The following is a 14355-nucleotide window of genomic DNA, read 5'->3' as shown; positions in this document are numbered from 1 at the left end:
TAATCATTTTGCTCAAAATAATGGCGGTGGGATTTCTACCGTGTACGAAACTCGTCACGGGAGCAGAACTTTTGGGGAACGCTCCAGTTTTAATAAGTTTAGTCAAGAATATGGTGCAATCTGCAAAGTTCTCCAAGAATTTGATGCATGTGTCTGAGAGGCTTATTCAGATTATTCTTTTTCAGAAGTAAACCAGTACTGAATTACAGCTCTGTTTATCATCTCGGAGTTTCTTTTGTCAGTGTCATCTTTCATTGTGCTTTATGGAAAATGAGAACTGTACCCTTTTGTTATACACTTTGTACTGCCTTTGTCAAATGCTAATTAGCATAAGTTATATTCAAGCATCATCAGTCCTCCTTGCTATGTATGTTGATTTCTGTCTGTGGAGTAACAGTCAAGGTATAAGTTTTCTGAGTAATGCAAATGTTACATGGAGGTGAAAGTATACTGATGTGATCAATTCATTATATGCAATGCGTTTCATCTTGAATGGGAAAATGGAATGGTTAGTGAAATGTGGAAATTACACAGGGTTCCTTGCTGGCAAGAAGAGCTTGATAATGTTTGTGTCTGTTGAGACTGACTTTACATTTTTTATCACATTACTATCTTGAAGCTTTTTTTTTTTTTTTGTACCGGAATGCAAATAAACTGAAAAGGTAAGGCCTTAGTGATATAGAATATTCCCCGTGCTGACTCATTAAGTAATATAAAGATTGTGTTAATTTTTTTTTTTGTGTAAACAATTATGTAACAAAATGTGATAATTAGGTATATTAATTTTATCATTAGAATTATCAAAGCTACAGTATAAGATTTTTTGGCAATTACATACACACGTACGTATGTATATATATTTGAATATCAACATGCTAACTGGTCACACAGGCCCAGGTTAGTCACCAGTTTTGCATGTTGCTATTTATTCCTCATATTTCCGTAACTTCTTTCCTTGCAAACTTACTGCCTTTGCAAGCACGTACTGTACACTCGAGCCCTGATTTGGTGTCTGTTGTGGTTGGAGATTTATTTTGCTGGTTTCAAGTTTCTGCTTAGTTCTGATTGACTTGTTATATACTATATTCACTTAGTGTGTATATATATATATATATACATACATATTGTGTATGTCTATGAAAGTATATAAATGAAAAACTTTAAAGCATGGCATTCTACAGTATATAATAGCTGCTGTATTCCGGATGTTATTGCAATCATTTTCATACCATTCATTCTAATTTCACAATAGGAAATGTATATAATGTATTTTATAATGATTAACTTTGTCTTTATACATTGTTAAAAAGAGGTTGGGAGGTTGTCGTAACTGGCAGGTGATTCAGTTAGACAGATCTCGCGTTTCAATTGAAGGGACTCACTACAGCCCATCACCAACTGCCGTGACTTAAGCTTAAACATTTATCAGGTTAAGATGAACTATTTTACATTGCAAATCATTATTATACTCTCCTTAATAGTTGCTTTGTCTTTATACTTAACAAAGTTCACATTTTTATACAGTACCATTCAGAGGTGGCTTCTTTTGAGAAGTGCATTGGATGTTGTTCATATCCCTGACTTGACGCTGTTCCTTTTTATTATTACTGAAGCTTCTCAGCGGGATCTTTTTGCTGAATTAGGTGAAAAGGTTTTTTATGGAAATTAGGATGTGTATACTGATTCTTTTCTAAACGATCAAAACTAGCTTTCTGTGTACTGTATTGATTATAGTGGAATCTCTCAATTCAAGCATAGTTTAGATAGAAGAGTTTAAAAAATTTCAACGATGTTCATCTCCTTTTCGTTAGATTAGATTGTAAATGGTCTTTTGGGTAAATATTTTTATCGTTATTGAGGAGAAGGTAAATCGTTTCGTAACTTTTCATCCTTTATCCATGTTAAGGATTCAGATCAATTCTTTTGTAATTGCTGTTATTTTGACTCGTGGATTTAAGTACCTTTGTAATTACACTTAATTTTATTTTTGAGTTGGAGAGATTTAACTGTCATTTGTATGTTAATCATTTTTAGTTTGTATATTGTTTCATTAGAATTTAATATGTAATTTTCCAGTTTATCAAAAACATATTGTGGGAGTTTTTCTGTTGGATCATAATGGAACCTTGTGTGCTTTTTGGGTTTGCTTCATTAGATATTAACTTCTAAAGGTACACATCAGAATAGTGACTGGGTTTTTTATTATTATTCTTATAGATTTAGAACTGCAAATTTCCCCCCCACTTGTTGGTGTACCACAACTGTGGAAGCATTAAGTCGTTGTTCTCCGCTGTGATGACAACGGTCAGGATGGTGGTTATTCAGTTATCTTATAAGGATTAAGGGGCTCCAGCATGATCAGCCAATGGCTACAAACTTTTTTTTTTTTTTTTTTTTTTTTCCTTTTTTGTTTTTTGTGGCTTATTACCCCAAAGGCAGCTATGCAGTTTTCAAAATATTGTACATCAAGGGGATTTCTTTCAGATTGGACCACGATGCCCCTCAGTTTCTCCAGTTTGCCGAGGGCACAAAATTCTCACAGCATCAAACGTAGAACGTACAAAATTTTGCGTTTATGTTCCTTTTCTGCAGATTAGACTTCTGTTTTTACAAGACTAATGACTAACCCAGATTTTTGTTCGGTGTAGTTAGGTTTATGTTCATTGTACAGTCAATGGTGTACTGTAGTTTATAGAGTTACTGTATACCTATCATGTGATTTCTTCTCCCGGGATGGACTTGGCCGTTTTGTTATGTAGGTTAATCTCTCGATTGTGGAATTCCAAGTACCGGATGTAAGACGCTATCCAGTACAGCTGCCTAGGGGGTGAGTGGTCACTGAACTGCTGATGAAAGAAATAGTTTATTTAGATTTGTTGAGTTTCATAAAAAAAAAATTTTTCGAATTCCATTTTGATCTTGAACAGTTTGTTTTCTTCTGCAAAAATTAGTCATGATTAGTCATTAATTTTTAAATATATGATATCTTTTATTAAATTCTGACACTGTATAAAGTTGAGAATATATAAGCACTGTATTTTTATTATCAGGATCTCTCCCTGTTCATCTAATGTTAAGAACTTGTTTTTTTTAGAGGTGAATAGGTTTTCATTTTTATATTTTTTTAATTTTCTGGTTCTAAGCCGTAGTTGTTTGTACAATCATTTCATCAGTCAGCATTTAGATCATTAAGGAATTCTTTAGTGGTATGGTATTTCATACTTTTCTGCAGACTTTATCCGTTGCCAAATGTGAAGTAATCTGTAAGTATGGTTATTTGAGCTGTGCATAGCCTGTATAATCATTTACATTAGATAAAAAGGTTATATGCAAAATATTTGAGTCTAAGTTGCAATAATAAAAACACTTTTGCTCAGAAAAAAGCTCTTCATTTTCACCCCCTCTTCAAGACCATTCAAATAAGACCAGACTTGGGCGTCAGTAGGCATTAGATAAGTCAGTTTTCAAAATACTGTGAAAACGAAAGATGAGTCAAAGGGAACACCAAGTGCTGTCAAATATTCAGTAATGACTGAGTAAGACAAGGAAGTAGCATTACAAAAAGTCATGAAGAACAATGATACCTGTGTACAAAAATTTATGGAGTGGGAGCATGGAACAACACAGTGACCAGTGAAGTATCCTTGTCCCGTAGTGACTGTACCACTTCCTTAATCTATTCCAGACTTATGTTAAGGCAAGGAGCAACTTCATTTTGCATGTGATGGGAGCAAATAACAAAGTGAGTTCCATTACATAACTATGCCACAGTATATTAATTTCTACACCAACGGTCATATAACAGTTAATGACTAAAAATGACAGAGTTCCCAGAACCCTACCATGTGAACCCCCGCCCCCCAAAAAAAGGTGCAATCATCAAGAACCCGTTGCAATGGCAACTTGGAAAGCAGAATGTGGTCAAGTGTACTGCTTCCATCACCTGATTCTGATGACTTAGAAGTACTGTGTGGTATGTTGTCACTTTCCCAAGCCTGGTGGATCCCTTGGCTTCTGCTGGAAGCTTTGAAAGGATCCTTCTGTTAAACCTGGGTCTCTGGGTTCCCCAGCTGAGCCCAAGAAGAGACCCATTCTGTAGAGCCGTGGTCTCCAGGCTCCCCAAGGAAGCACCAAAAGAGAGGCCCTCTGCTGAACCCGGGATCCTTGGCTCTACGAGCTCCCAGAGGAATGGTTACAGCAATGAATTTAACTTGATTCAATTTTAAAAAAGGCAGTTTGGCATCTTAAGATTCCTTATGACATAAGATCCATTCCGCCAAGTGTTCCATTACCTAGAAACATAATCACAGTGGAGCCAACACCAAATCCTGGAGCCAAAGAGATCCAAAATGACCTTAGGACTGATCTTTGAATAAATCCAGTACCTTAAAGAGACCCAGAAAGTAGGAGCTACCCCCTGTGCATTTTTTTCAGTATAAATCAAATTTAATAGTGGCAGTCCTCTGTGGATTCCAGAAGGCGCCTTGGTTCTCCTTTCCGGCAAAGGATCCTTTTCTGGGTTAACCCAGGGGAGGATGGAGGCCAGTGTTAAACAGAACGCGTCTCGTACCGACCTTAACTGGGGAGCCCAGGGCCCTGTTTCGGAGCTGAACATGGAAGCCAGAGGAATACCAAGGGTTGGAAAAGTAGTAACTTTTTTAGGTTCTCTGAATTCAAAAGGGTTAAGAGTGTTTTACAAAGAGCTGAACTCGGCATCTCTAAGAATCAGCACCCATAACAACGGTAAGAAGACCTCAATAGTTTAACAGCGATGGGTGATACAAATGTTTTCCCATACAGGCTTTGTGTAATCTGAAATTGATCCTTTCAATGTGTGATCTTGCTCGAACAATTAGGAAAATATAAGTGTACATACTACATGAGTGGTTTCCTCTGCATTCCTTCTGTATTTGCATGGATATGTCATCACTCAAACATCCATCACTGATCACCTTACCGTGACAGAGCTGGATTTTCGGTACCAATACCCAATCTCGGTGGCCTACAAAAAATAACAACAGACGGCGCTGCAGAAAGTTAAGAAATCCATTTAAAAGCATCATTGTTGTAGTGATCGAGTTTAATCTTAGGAATTTCATGTCCATTTCGGTCTCTACACTATAAAAAGGGTGGAGAGGGGGAATAAGACATAGCATGGTTATTGCTATCCCAAAGGTCGTTGCGTGCAACTGGCACAAAAGGTGAGTAGGATGAAGGGTTGATGCTCTGATGAGTTTACCAGTGGAGTGAATTTTACTCTCTCCCTGATGGCGTTGTCGCTAAGCTGCTCATTGAACTCCCCGTCTCTTCTCTTGATGTTGATTTTATTAAAATAAGCGTGTATGTGTTTAACCAACTACCGTTGCAGCATATAAGAGCAAAGATCGTTTATAATTTGCGAAGGCAGTATGGCACACATGAAATTTCTGTTTAAATGTATGAAAAGCATTGGACAAGTATACAAAGATATATAGTAAATAAATTGATATAAAAAGGTACTGAGTTGTCAAATTTAGAAAAAAAATGAAAATGGTGGTAGAGTACCCACTAGGCTATGACTATTGCTGTTGATAATTAAGGAAGAGAGAGAGCACGCTTTCGACGAAAGTCGTCCATGGTAGGCTATATTCAGATGCACCAATAACCCCAAAAATGCGGGCTTGTATACCACAAGCATGAAATTTAAACAGCTGCAAAAACAACTCTCCGAATTGGGGAATCAAAAAAGCTGGGATCTCGTTAGGCCGTTATCATAATAATAATAATAATAATAATAATAATAATAATAATAATAATAATAATAATAATAAGTAAAAAGCTTCCTTTTGACGCTGGCCGTCAGAGTAACAATAGTCGTGAACTTTTTCAGCATTGCCCAGGACGAGTGTTCTTGATAATTTCCTAAACAGCTGTATGGTTTATTGTATCGGCCGCTATAGAACCTCTCGTCCTGTTGCTAAGGTTATCGTGGCCTTCGAATCCTACTGCCAACAGTAGGCTACTGGTATGATTGCCATTAATAATGTCATCTACACCAATTTTAGCTCTCTTCTCCCCTGTTAAATCTGTCTTGTTAAATCCTATTACTGGTACTAAATCTTGTGTTAACGAAGTCGTCGGGAATTGTGAGGGAAAATGGAGGCAGTGCGAGTTGAAGAAATGTGTTGGACGACTTAACTTACATTTCATACCATGAGCACAAATGCTCGATGGAGTCATCGTACGAAGAATCAATGTGGACGGCCGTGTTTTACTGTATTATACAACTGTGGCTGTCTGAAATGTCTGCTAGTCTTCATTTACTTAATTTCGACATTCATTCCTTTTTTTTTTTATTCGGGCGATGCCCCTTCGGCGTCAGTGACCCCCATATTTGTCACGCCAGATAATTTACGATTGATCACTACTAACTTACTTTTTACAACTTGATTTTTATGTTTTTGCCTGTAAACATTAACTGATCTGTTACTTTACTTTTACTTAACCTTCTTTTCGTTCTCTCTTCAAACAGAAGCCTTCTAATATAAGGAAGACTGCTCTGCATAGCATTGGATTTAAAGACTCACTCCACATGCATAGAAATTAATTTGTCAATAATAATAATAATAATAATAATAATAATAATAATAATAATAAATGATTATTATTATTATTATTATCATTATTATAAATACTCTGAATCTGCTATGTGCCCTTTTTATCTACTTCTTAGATCACCGCCTTCCTTATAATGAAGAATTTAGGGTTTCCACGATAAAATACTAAGTAGGGGCTTCTTCCTCTCAAAAAATCAGCGACCCCCCACCCCAAAACTAGCCCCTACCACCCCCATTCCTTCTCTCCCTTCCCGTCTCTGCTTTCCCGAGGCCCTTCTCGATGGTTCGGCGTTGTCATGGAGGGTACACGATGATAGTAAAATCGCATTCCTTTAAAAGTAACTATTTGTAAGAACCCCATAGTAGTTAGCGAGCTATTGTTATTGTAGTATGCCATGCAATTAAGACCTCATGAATATAAATATCTTGAATATCATAAATATTCAGAAAGAATTCGCCGAGTTGTATGTATTGCGAAGGGTGGAACCTTTCCCGAATCCGCAGTTCCGCACAGTGCCCACACACACATGACGGTGCCCTCCTGATACGCTAAGTCTGAGCTGAGATTTTTATGGCCCTCTTTTTTTGGATGCCTATGTTTTATTTTCCTCTCTGTTCGGGAAAATCATATTAATAAATTATGCATCTTTGTCAACAACAAATATTCCTCTATATACTTTCAGTCTTATCAGCCTATGGTCTAAGAGTCTGACGTGGGCGTGGTAGAATAAGGGTGATGGGAGTTGCCTCCATCTCCCTCTGTGTCTGTCTAAAATCCTCCTCATCCTTCTCCTCCTCCTCCTCCTCCTCCTCCTCCCTCCTCCTTCTACTCCTCTTCACTCCTCACTCGGTTCTGGGGCTCCTTCTCATTCTGGCCCAGAGACTGAGTCAAAGGCCGAAGCCTCGTTGGTTGGCAGTTACTGTCCAGCTTCGTTACAGTGAACAGGCCGAGGGTGGTGACCCGTTTGACTTGTTTCCTTCGTATTCGGGACTTTCATCTCTCCCAGTAAGTAACTGCGTTACGCATCTTTTATTTAAAATATGAAGATTGGTACTTATATTATAATGCTTTCTCGAAAGCACGGCGCGTTTGCAAGCAGCCGAGCTTTATTGTTAACGCCAGCATGTACGAACAATTCAATCAATGAACCGAGAAAAGAAAATATATGAATTAATCTGACCAAAAGACATTTTATATAAGACCTTAGTTTAAAAAAAAAGCGTAACGTGGAGCTCTCACCACTGGTATCTCTATTCTAAGCTAGGCGTAACGAGTGCAGAAAGGACAACGGCACCACTGATTTACAGCAGTCGCTGAGAAGACTGATGGAGTGTCAGTCTCAATATAAAGAAAATAAGAGTGCAAACTGAGGTTCCGAACTGCACGGCCAATGAGAACTAAGCATTTCCAAGCGATTTCAACCAGGCCTAGACATTTTTTCTAAAGCTAATGACATCATCTCCTAATAAAATGGAATGCAGTTCTCGTATGTACAAAACAAAAGTCTTATTAGACCAATGAATCTTTTACGCACGGACAAAGAGAAACGCCCAACCCTAAACCAGGTGTAAAGAACAAACAAGCGACAGAACGCTAACACATTCAGCAGGTGAGGTCATCACGGCCCAGGTAGGCTTCTTTAAAAGGAGAGTGTTGCCAGGTGGCAGGAGAATGTGTATGCGCGGACTCGAGCATACATACATAATACGGAAGAAGGGCGTTAAACGAACGCCGAAGAGAAACCGCTTGAGAATGCCAGGAATGAATTACAAGAGGTCTTTGATGCGATGGCTAAAAGAGTGAACGGGTGGTGTTGGTGGCTAGGGTAGAGGGGTGTGTCTTCATCGTCTCATTAGGAGGGGCGGGGAAGTTTGGGATAATGTCCTCCTAGAACTTTCTATAAGGGTCGGTTACGACTGGCGAGAGAACTCCGGAGACATTTTGGGTTTGAATTTTTCTTCTGTCAACATGAATTCGCTTACTTTTATTGGTTAATGAAATTTTGGCTTTAATTTTTCTTTTCATTAATTCTGAAATTAGATGAATACGAGTACTTTTGCTGGTTAATGGATTCGTTTATGTCCTATCACTTACTAGGACCGGCAACATGCTGTCAATGCATTTTTATACTTTTTCAAAGCTAAAGGACTTTAGTTAGTACTATCTAATAGCTCTTCGACTTTCTTGGCGTGAATTTCATGTAACATGTGAAGCGTCAACCAAATATTTGAAAAACAGACCACTGGATGACTACAATCAAAACGAAAAATCTATAATAAGATTTTGGAAGTAACAAGTGTCATAAGAATTATGCTACGAACAAAAGAAATTTGGGGACAAACAAAGCAACTGTACATATACATATTTTCACTGAGAATAACAAATATATTCATAACTTAAATATAAAAGCTTCGTTATCACGGGACTTGGTTAATCGTATAAACTGAAATCAACCGAGTCACCTTTTTGTGTTCTAAACAAACAAACTTGTGGGGAAGACATATTTACACGATGGGTGGTAAGATAAACACTGAACTTTCACTGGGAATTTTCACAGAACGCCTACCCGTTTCATACGTGTTTGTGTTGGTGGGCAAATGCACTGATGCAAAACTATTTCAGCAGGATTTTGTCTATAAAACACCATGCAAAAGTAAACGTGCGTGCAGTGAAGAAGGTTATGAGTCTAGCAACCTCATCCCAAAAGAATGAAAACTTCTTGAAGCCACCTCCGCTAAAGGAGAAAAAGGCGTGGGGTGAAATAGGAAGCTAAAGTGTTTACAAGGGAGATTAGAGGCGTAAAGTTTTGTGTGTGTGTGTGTGTGTGTAGGGGTTCAACATTGCGCCTTCTGTGTAATTGTATGAAGCAATGAATGTTGTGGAAGTTTTAAGTACAGGGCTCAGCAACCCTTTAACATTTAAAGTATGAATACTGGTAGTGACCACTGTATATATATATATATATATATATATATATATATATATATATATATATATATATATATATATATATATATATATATATATATATATATAGATTCCCAAATGCACCTCACACCTGACGAAATTTAAAATATCTCACACTACCGGGCAACTGCAAATGACAACCAACCGCTTTGAAAACAAAAACTTCAAGACGATATTTTGGTTCATCAAATAGCATAATCTATCTTCTTTATTCCTAAGAGGAGTGTAGCTGCCGGCCGTTCTCTTACTTAAAGACTTTAAGCTGTCAGCGTATTACAAATACCACAGCTGTCAATATTGCATTTCAGCAACCACTGTAGGTGCCACTTGTTAAAATAGCTTCATAGCACTTATTCTGATCAGAGATCTGCGATTATTGCTCTCTTAAAAGATACGGCACCTGCAGACGTCATTCTTTTTACAACGAAGCTTAGAGAGTTGCCTGACATTTAAAAGCGCACTGCTGACAATCTCTTACATCAATGAGAATTGAAGATGCAATTCTTGTACTCAAGTGACGTCTCCAGTTACTGCAGCAAGAACTGTAGGCTTGTCTTCTAACTTTCACACAAGCGATAAGTCTACTGTGCTGAATCTGTTACAGTCTGTCTTGCCTTCATCTAGGATAACAACGATTAATCTTTCAGATTCAGATAGGACTACAGCTTTACTCGTAATTTAAGTTTAATTGCATTCAGCTAAATATCAATATTTAAACCAATTCAAAAGCGCTCAGCCAGCCATGTGTGGTGTAATGCTGGTTGCTTGTTCCGAGCTTTAGATATCCTTGAGGACCAAACACACACACAAAAATACATATACATATATATGATACGTAGGTCTCTACACAACCATGGAGTATATTTCAACTTGTAAGCCGCTGTAGGGGAAAAAAAACTTGGGAGAGAGAGAGAGAGAGAGAGAGAGAGAGAGAGAGAGAGAGAGAGAGCTGAATAAAATTGTGCCTCGTGAGAGGCTAGAGGGAGAGAGAGAGAGATCCATGAAATGGAGGAGCATAGAACGGGAAATGTGTGACAGGGAGTAGCCCAAAGAAAGAGGGATAAGCCAAGGACCCACGGCACCCAACGCCGAATAACAGATGGTTGTCTAATGTTTCACCGCCATCCTTCAGTTTATTTGTACCATGACTCTTTTCACGAATTCTCCCGTTTTTCTGCGGACCTTTTTTCATGCTACAAACATGGTTTTTATTTTTTCAGACCCTAATAAGGGATGGAAATCCTTAATCTCGTATGCAAATGCTAGGAACTTTTACAGCGTGAAGCATAGTAAAATGTAGTAGTTTGCATGCCTAATAGCTAAGATAATGGTAGGCGCTACTAGCTGACGGACAGACATTAGAGAGAGAGAGAGAGAGAGAGAGAGAGAGAGAGAGAGAGAGAGAGAGAGAATGGTTCGCCTAAGCTCGAGAGAACAAAAATAACCTCTCAGATACCAGCAAATCCTAGGCCTAGTCGAATCAAAAGTAACTGTCTTGTGTTATAAACTGCCGACCAACTAATTAAGTCATAACAGCGTCGGTTTCATTAAGAAAATGTGCTCGGTTTTTCGGCTGGAGTGAAAGTTACGACCACAACACTTGTTAGGCCTAACAGCCTATGGTTTAATCCGTCCCGTTTGATAACCTGTACTTCAATGTAGACAGAACACCAGTTAGGACATTTTTCACATATAAAACCTAATGTCAAATTAAATGACAGTAGCCAAACCTTCCATTTACTATCCTGGTCTATTTCCAGCACAGTCTAACCTTCCTACATACACCTCAGGCCTAAGCAAATGAATTGCAGCTGCAATAACCTTTTGGTCCTTAATATCTAATACTGAGGCATGGCGATTAGTTTCAAATATTGCTTAACCTTTGATCTAAATTATTTTTCTTGGAAATGTACAATTATGAGTAGCCTAATCACGAACCAGTACGATTAATAATTACCATACTTTCATTCTGAACAATGGAAACAATTAGTGAAACACGATTCAAAGATGACAAAATGACTTTGTTGTCAAAAAAACGAATGGACTCATCTTGGTCCGCCAAAACGTTTTAGTGACCGTAATGCATTCGCAAAAACTAAGGCGAAGAAGTGTCTTGTTACTGCGACTTGTTTTGAGATAACCGAACCCAAAAAAAGTAGCTCATTCTGCATTCATATCTGGGATAAAAGTAATAGAAAAGTTTATCAATACATTGTAAGTTAATTAAGTATACTGCAGATTCTGAAAACAGAAATACGGGATGCATGTCATTGATTATGCGGTCAGAGTGAATAACTGAATCTTTTAGTTTTCTGTAGAAGAAAACTATTGTGCCGGCTTTGTCTGTTCGTCTGCACTTTTTGCTGTCCGCACTTTTTCTGTTCGCCCTCAGATCTTAAAAACTACTGAGGCTAGAGGGCTGCAAATTTGGTATGTTGATCATCCACCCTCCAACCATCAAACTTACCGAATTGCAGCCCTCTGGCCTTAGTAGTTTTTATTTTATTTAAGATTAAAGTTAGCCATATTCGTGCGTCAGGCAACGATATAGGACAGGCCACCACCAGGCCATGGTTAAAGTTTCATGGGCCGCAGATCATACAGCATTATACCAAAACCACCGAAAGGTAGATCTGTTTTCGGTGGCCTGGATTTTACGCTGTACAGAAAACTCGATTGCGGCGCATTTTTAACTTGTTTTTCATTAAATACAATTTTCATTGTTTTGTTGGGTAGTTTTCTTCTTTACTGCGTCTAATTAGTAACCTCCCAAGCAATACATTTTTTTATTTAAAAGTAATTATAAAGCAAAATGACTACATTTCTACGGGCTAAAACAATTCTGTAATGAAAAATACATATACACTGATTTTTGAAAATATGCAGCTTTTAAGGAAAGTAGTCTTACCCACTGTTTGGTTTTTATTACCCTGCCGTTGTGACAATAAAGGTCATCAATATTACCAGAAATTTGTTTATCAGGTCATACAACTTTATCACTTTCAACTTAGCCCCCTTAATTTTGCCACACTTGTCAGTCTAAGAAGTTTAGTCTCTACCTAAATCTTGGTCTCTTACTGGCAATTCCTTTGACTTGCTACGAAAATGCTGACATTATTGGAATTTTTTTTTTTCAGTTTCTCTCGCATTCTTTAACGAATTTATCCATTTACATTTTTTGTCGAGATATTGTATATTAAGGGTCCAAGTATTAAAGACAAATTCAATGACGCTCAAAGTTGTGTGTATTCTGTGTCATTTGTATGCGAGTGTACTTATCACATGCACTTGCTGTTTCCCATTCGGGGCAATACTGTCAGAGAGAGAGAGAGAGAGAGAGAGAGAGAGAGAGAGAGAGAGAGAGAGATTTCATAACCGACGACCCCTAGCTGACTTCGGCAACTATTATTGTAAAAAAAAAAAACTGTGAAACGAAGTCTTCGAAACTTGATCCAAACCGTCAAACTAATTCCTTATAGTAGTTGCGTGACGTTTCAACGCGTATATATAACAAAACCGAAATTTTTCATGCAATACTGAAAGCATTTAAAACTCCAGTGAACCATTACATTTGAATAGAGACCATATTTCAATAATTTGTGAAATTAGTGACGAGGCTAAACAAAAGGACAATTATAGCGTAAACATTTTCCCCGCCTAGCCCATAAATGCGCAGATGAATAAGCCTACAGCGCAACGTTTGGACGAGAAGACCTAAGAACTTAACACGCATGGAATGGGGTTACAAAATAAATAACCAAACAGAAACAACAACATGTGATACGGAAAGAATTAAAGAGGCATTATTGTCTCTAGTTAGAACCGCCTGTTCGTTCGATGTCTCAGCGAGTATTCGTGAACCAAAGCCAGAGCCACTGCGGAAAGATTTGACTAGACCGACCTTCATCTAGTCCAGTAAACTTCAAATGCAAAATCAAGATGTATTTAAATCACAAATGCGAGGTCAAGTAACACCACACATTCATGAAGACATAATTGTGGTATCATTGGGCAATTCTCTCATCTTGAAAGCGAGCTCACGTTGGGATCAAATGTACACAATTTATGAAGCCACATGGCATGTCGAGAGGGGTTCGTTTTTGTCCAAATATACAACGCCTTTGGGTTCTTTGTTTTGCTGGCATATACGGGGGATAATTCAAGGCAGGGCAATGTCCGTGTAAAGGGGTATCAGACGTACTGTTAAAATATACAGGGTAATTGTCGCGTGTGCACTTACCCTCTGCCATAGGCCTAACAAGGGCGTTATCCGAGAGGGTTACCCTAGCGTTCCTTCCCTTTGAAGGAAGGGGAAAGGGTTGCTGTGGAATATATAAATAAATAAATAATGTATATATATATATATACATATATATATAATCGTATATATACATACATAGGCCTACATATTACTCATCATAAAATACTTTCACCAAACAAAAGGTGACTCCCGAGAAAAGACGACTACCATTGCAACATTCATATTTTAATCGCTGAATCGAGGATGAACTAATATCCTGTAAAACTTCCAAAATATTAGTTCTTTCATACATTTAATCTGAAGGCTCATAAGCAGCACGTTCATCCCCGTACTGTGTTAACACTGCACCTTTCACTCCTCTCTCTCTCTCACAAGGTCTTTCTAGCATTTTCTATTTCTTCATTTCCTCCTTCCTCCTGGCATTTCTGATTCACTCTTTCTACAACACATACGTCTTTCCTCCTTTCCCCATTATACAAAACTACTTAAAAACGGTAATGCATTTTTTTCACCTAAGCTAACCTTCCTTT

The 14355-nt window shown here is 37.9% G+C and overlaps 1 protein-coding gene across 2 annotated transcripts in view; it reads left to right on the top strand.

The window, feature by feature from the left end:
* The first annotated feature begins 7300 nt into the window (after window positions 1–7300).
* Window positions 7301–14355, top strand: part of SPARC (secreted protein, acidic, cysteine-rich) — a 43437-nt gene continuing 36382 nt past the window's right edge. The window contains exon 1 of one of the 2 annotated variants that reach the window (XM_067109805.1): window positions 7301–7602. The gene's annotated coding sequence lies outside the window, so the exon portion shown is untranslated. The remainder of the gene's footprint in view (window positions 7603–14355) is intronic. The other variant, XM_067109806.1, reaches the window with a different exon arrangement.

This window comes from Macrobrachium rosenbergii, chromosome 10 (assembly GCF_040412425.1).
Source record: "Macrobrachium rosenbergii isolate ZJJX-2024 chromosome 10, ASM4041242v1, whole genome shotgun sequence".
Lineage (NCBI taxonomy): Eukaryota > Metazoa > Arthropoda > Malacostraca > Decapoda > Palaemonidae > Macrobrachium > Macrobrachium rosenbergii.
This window is presented reverse-complemented; position numbering and strand designations above follow the sequence as displayed.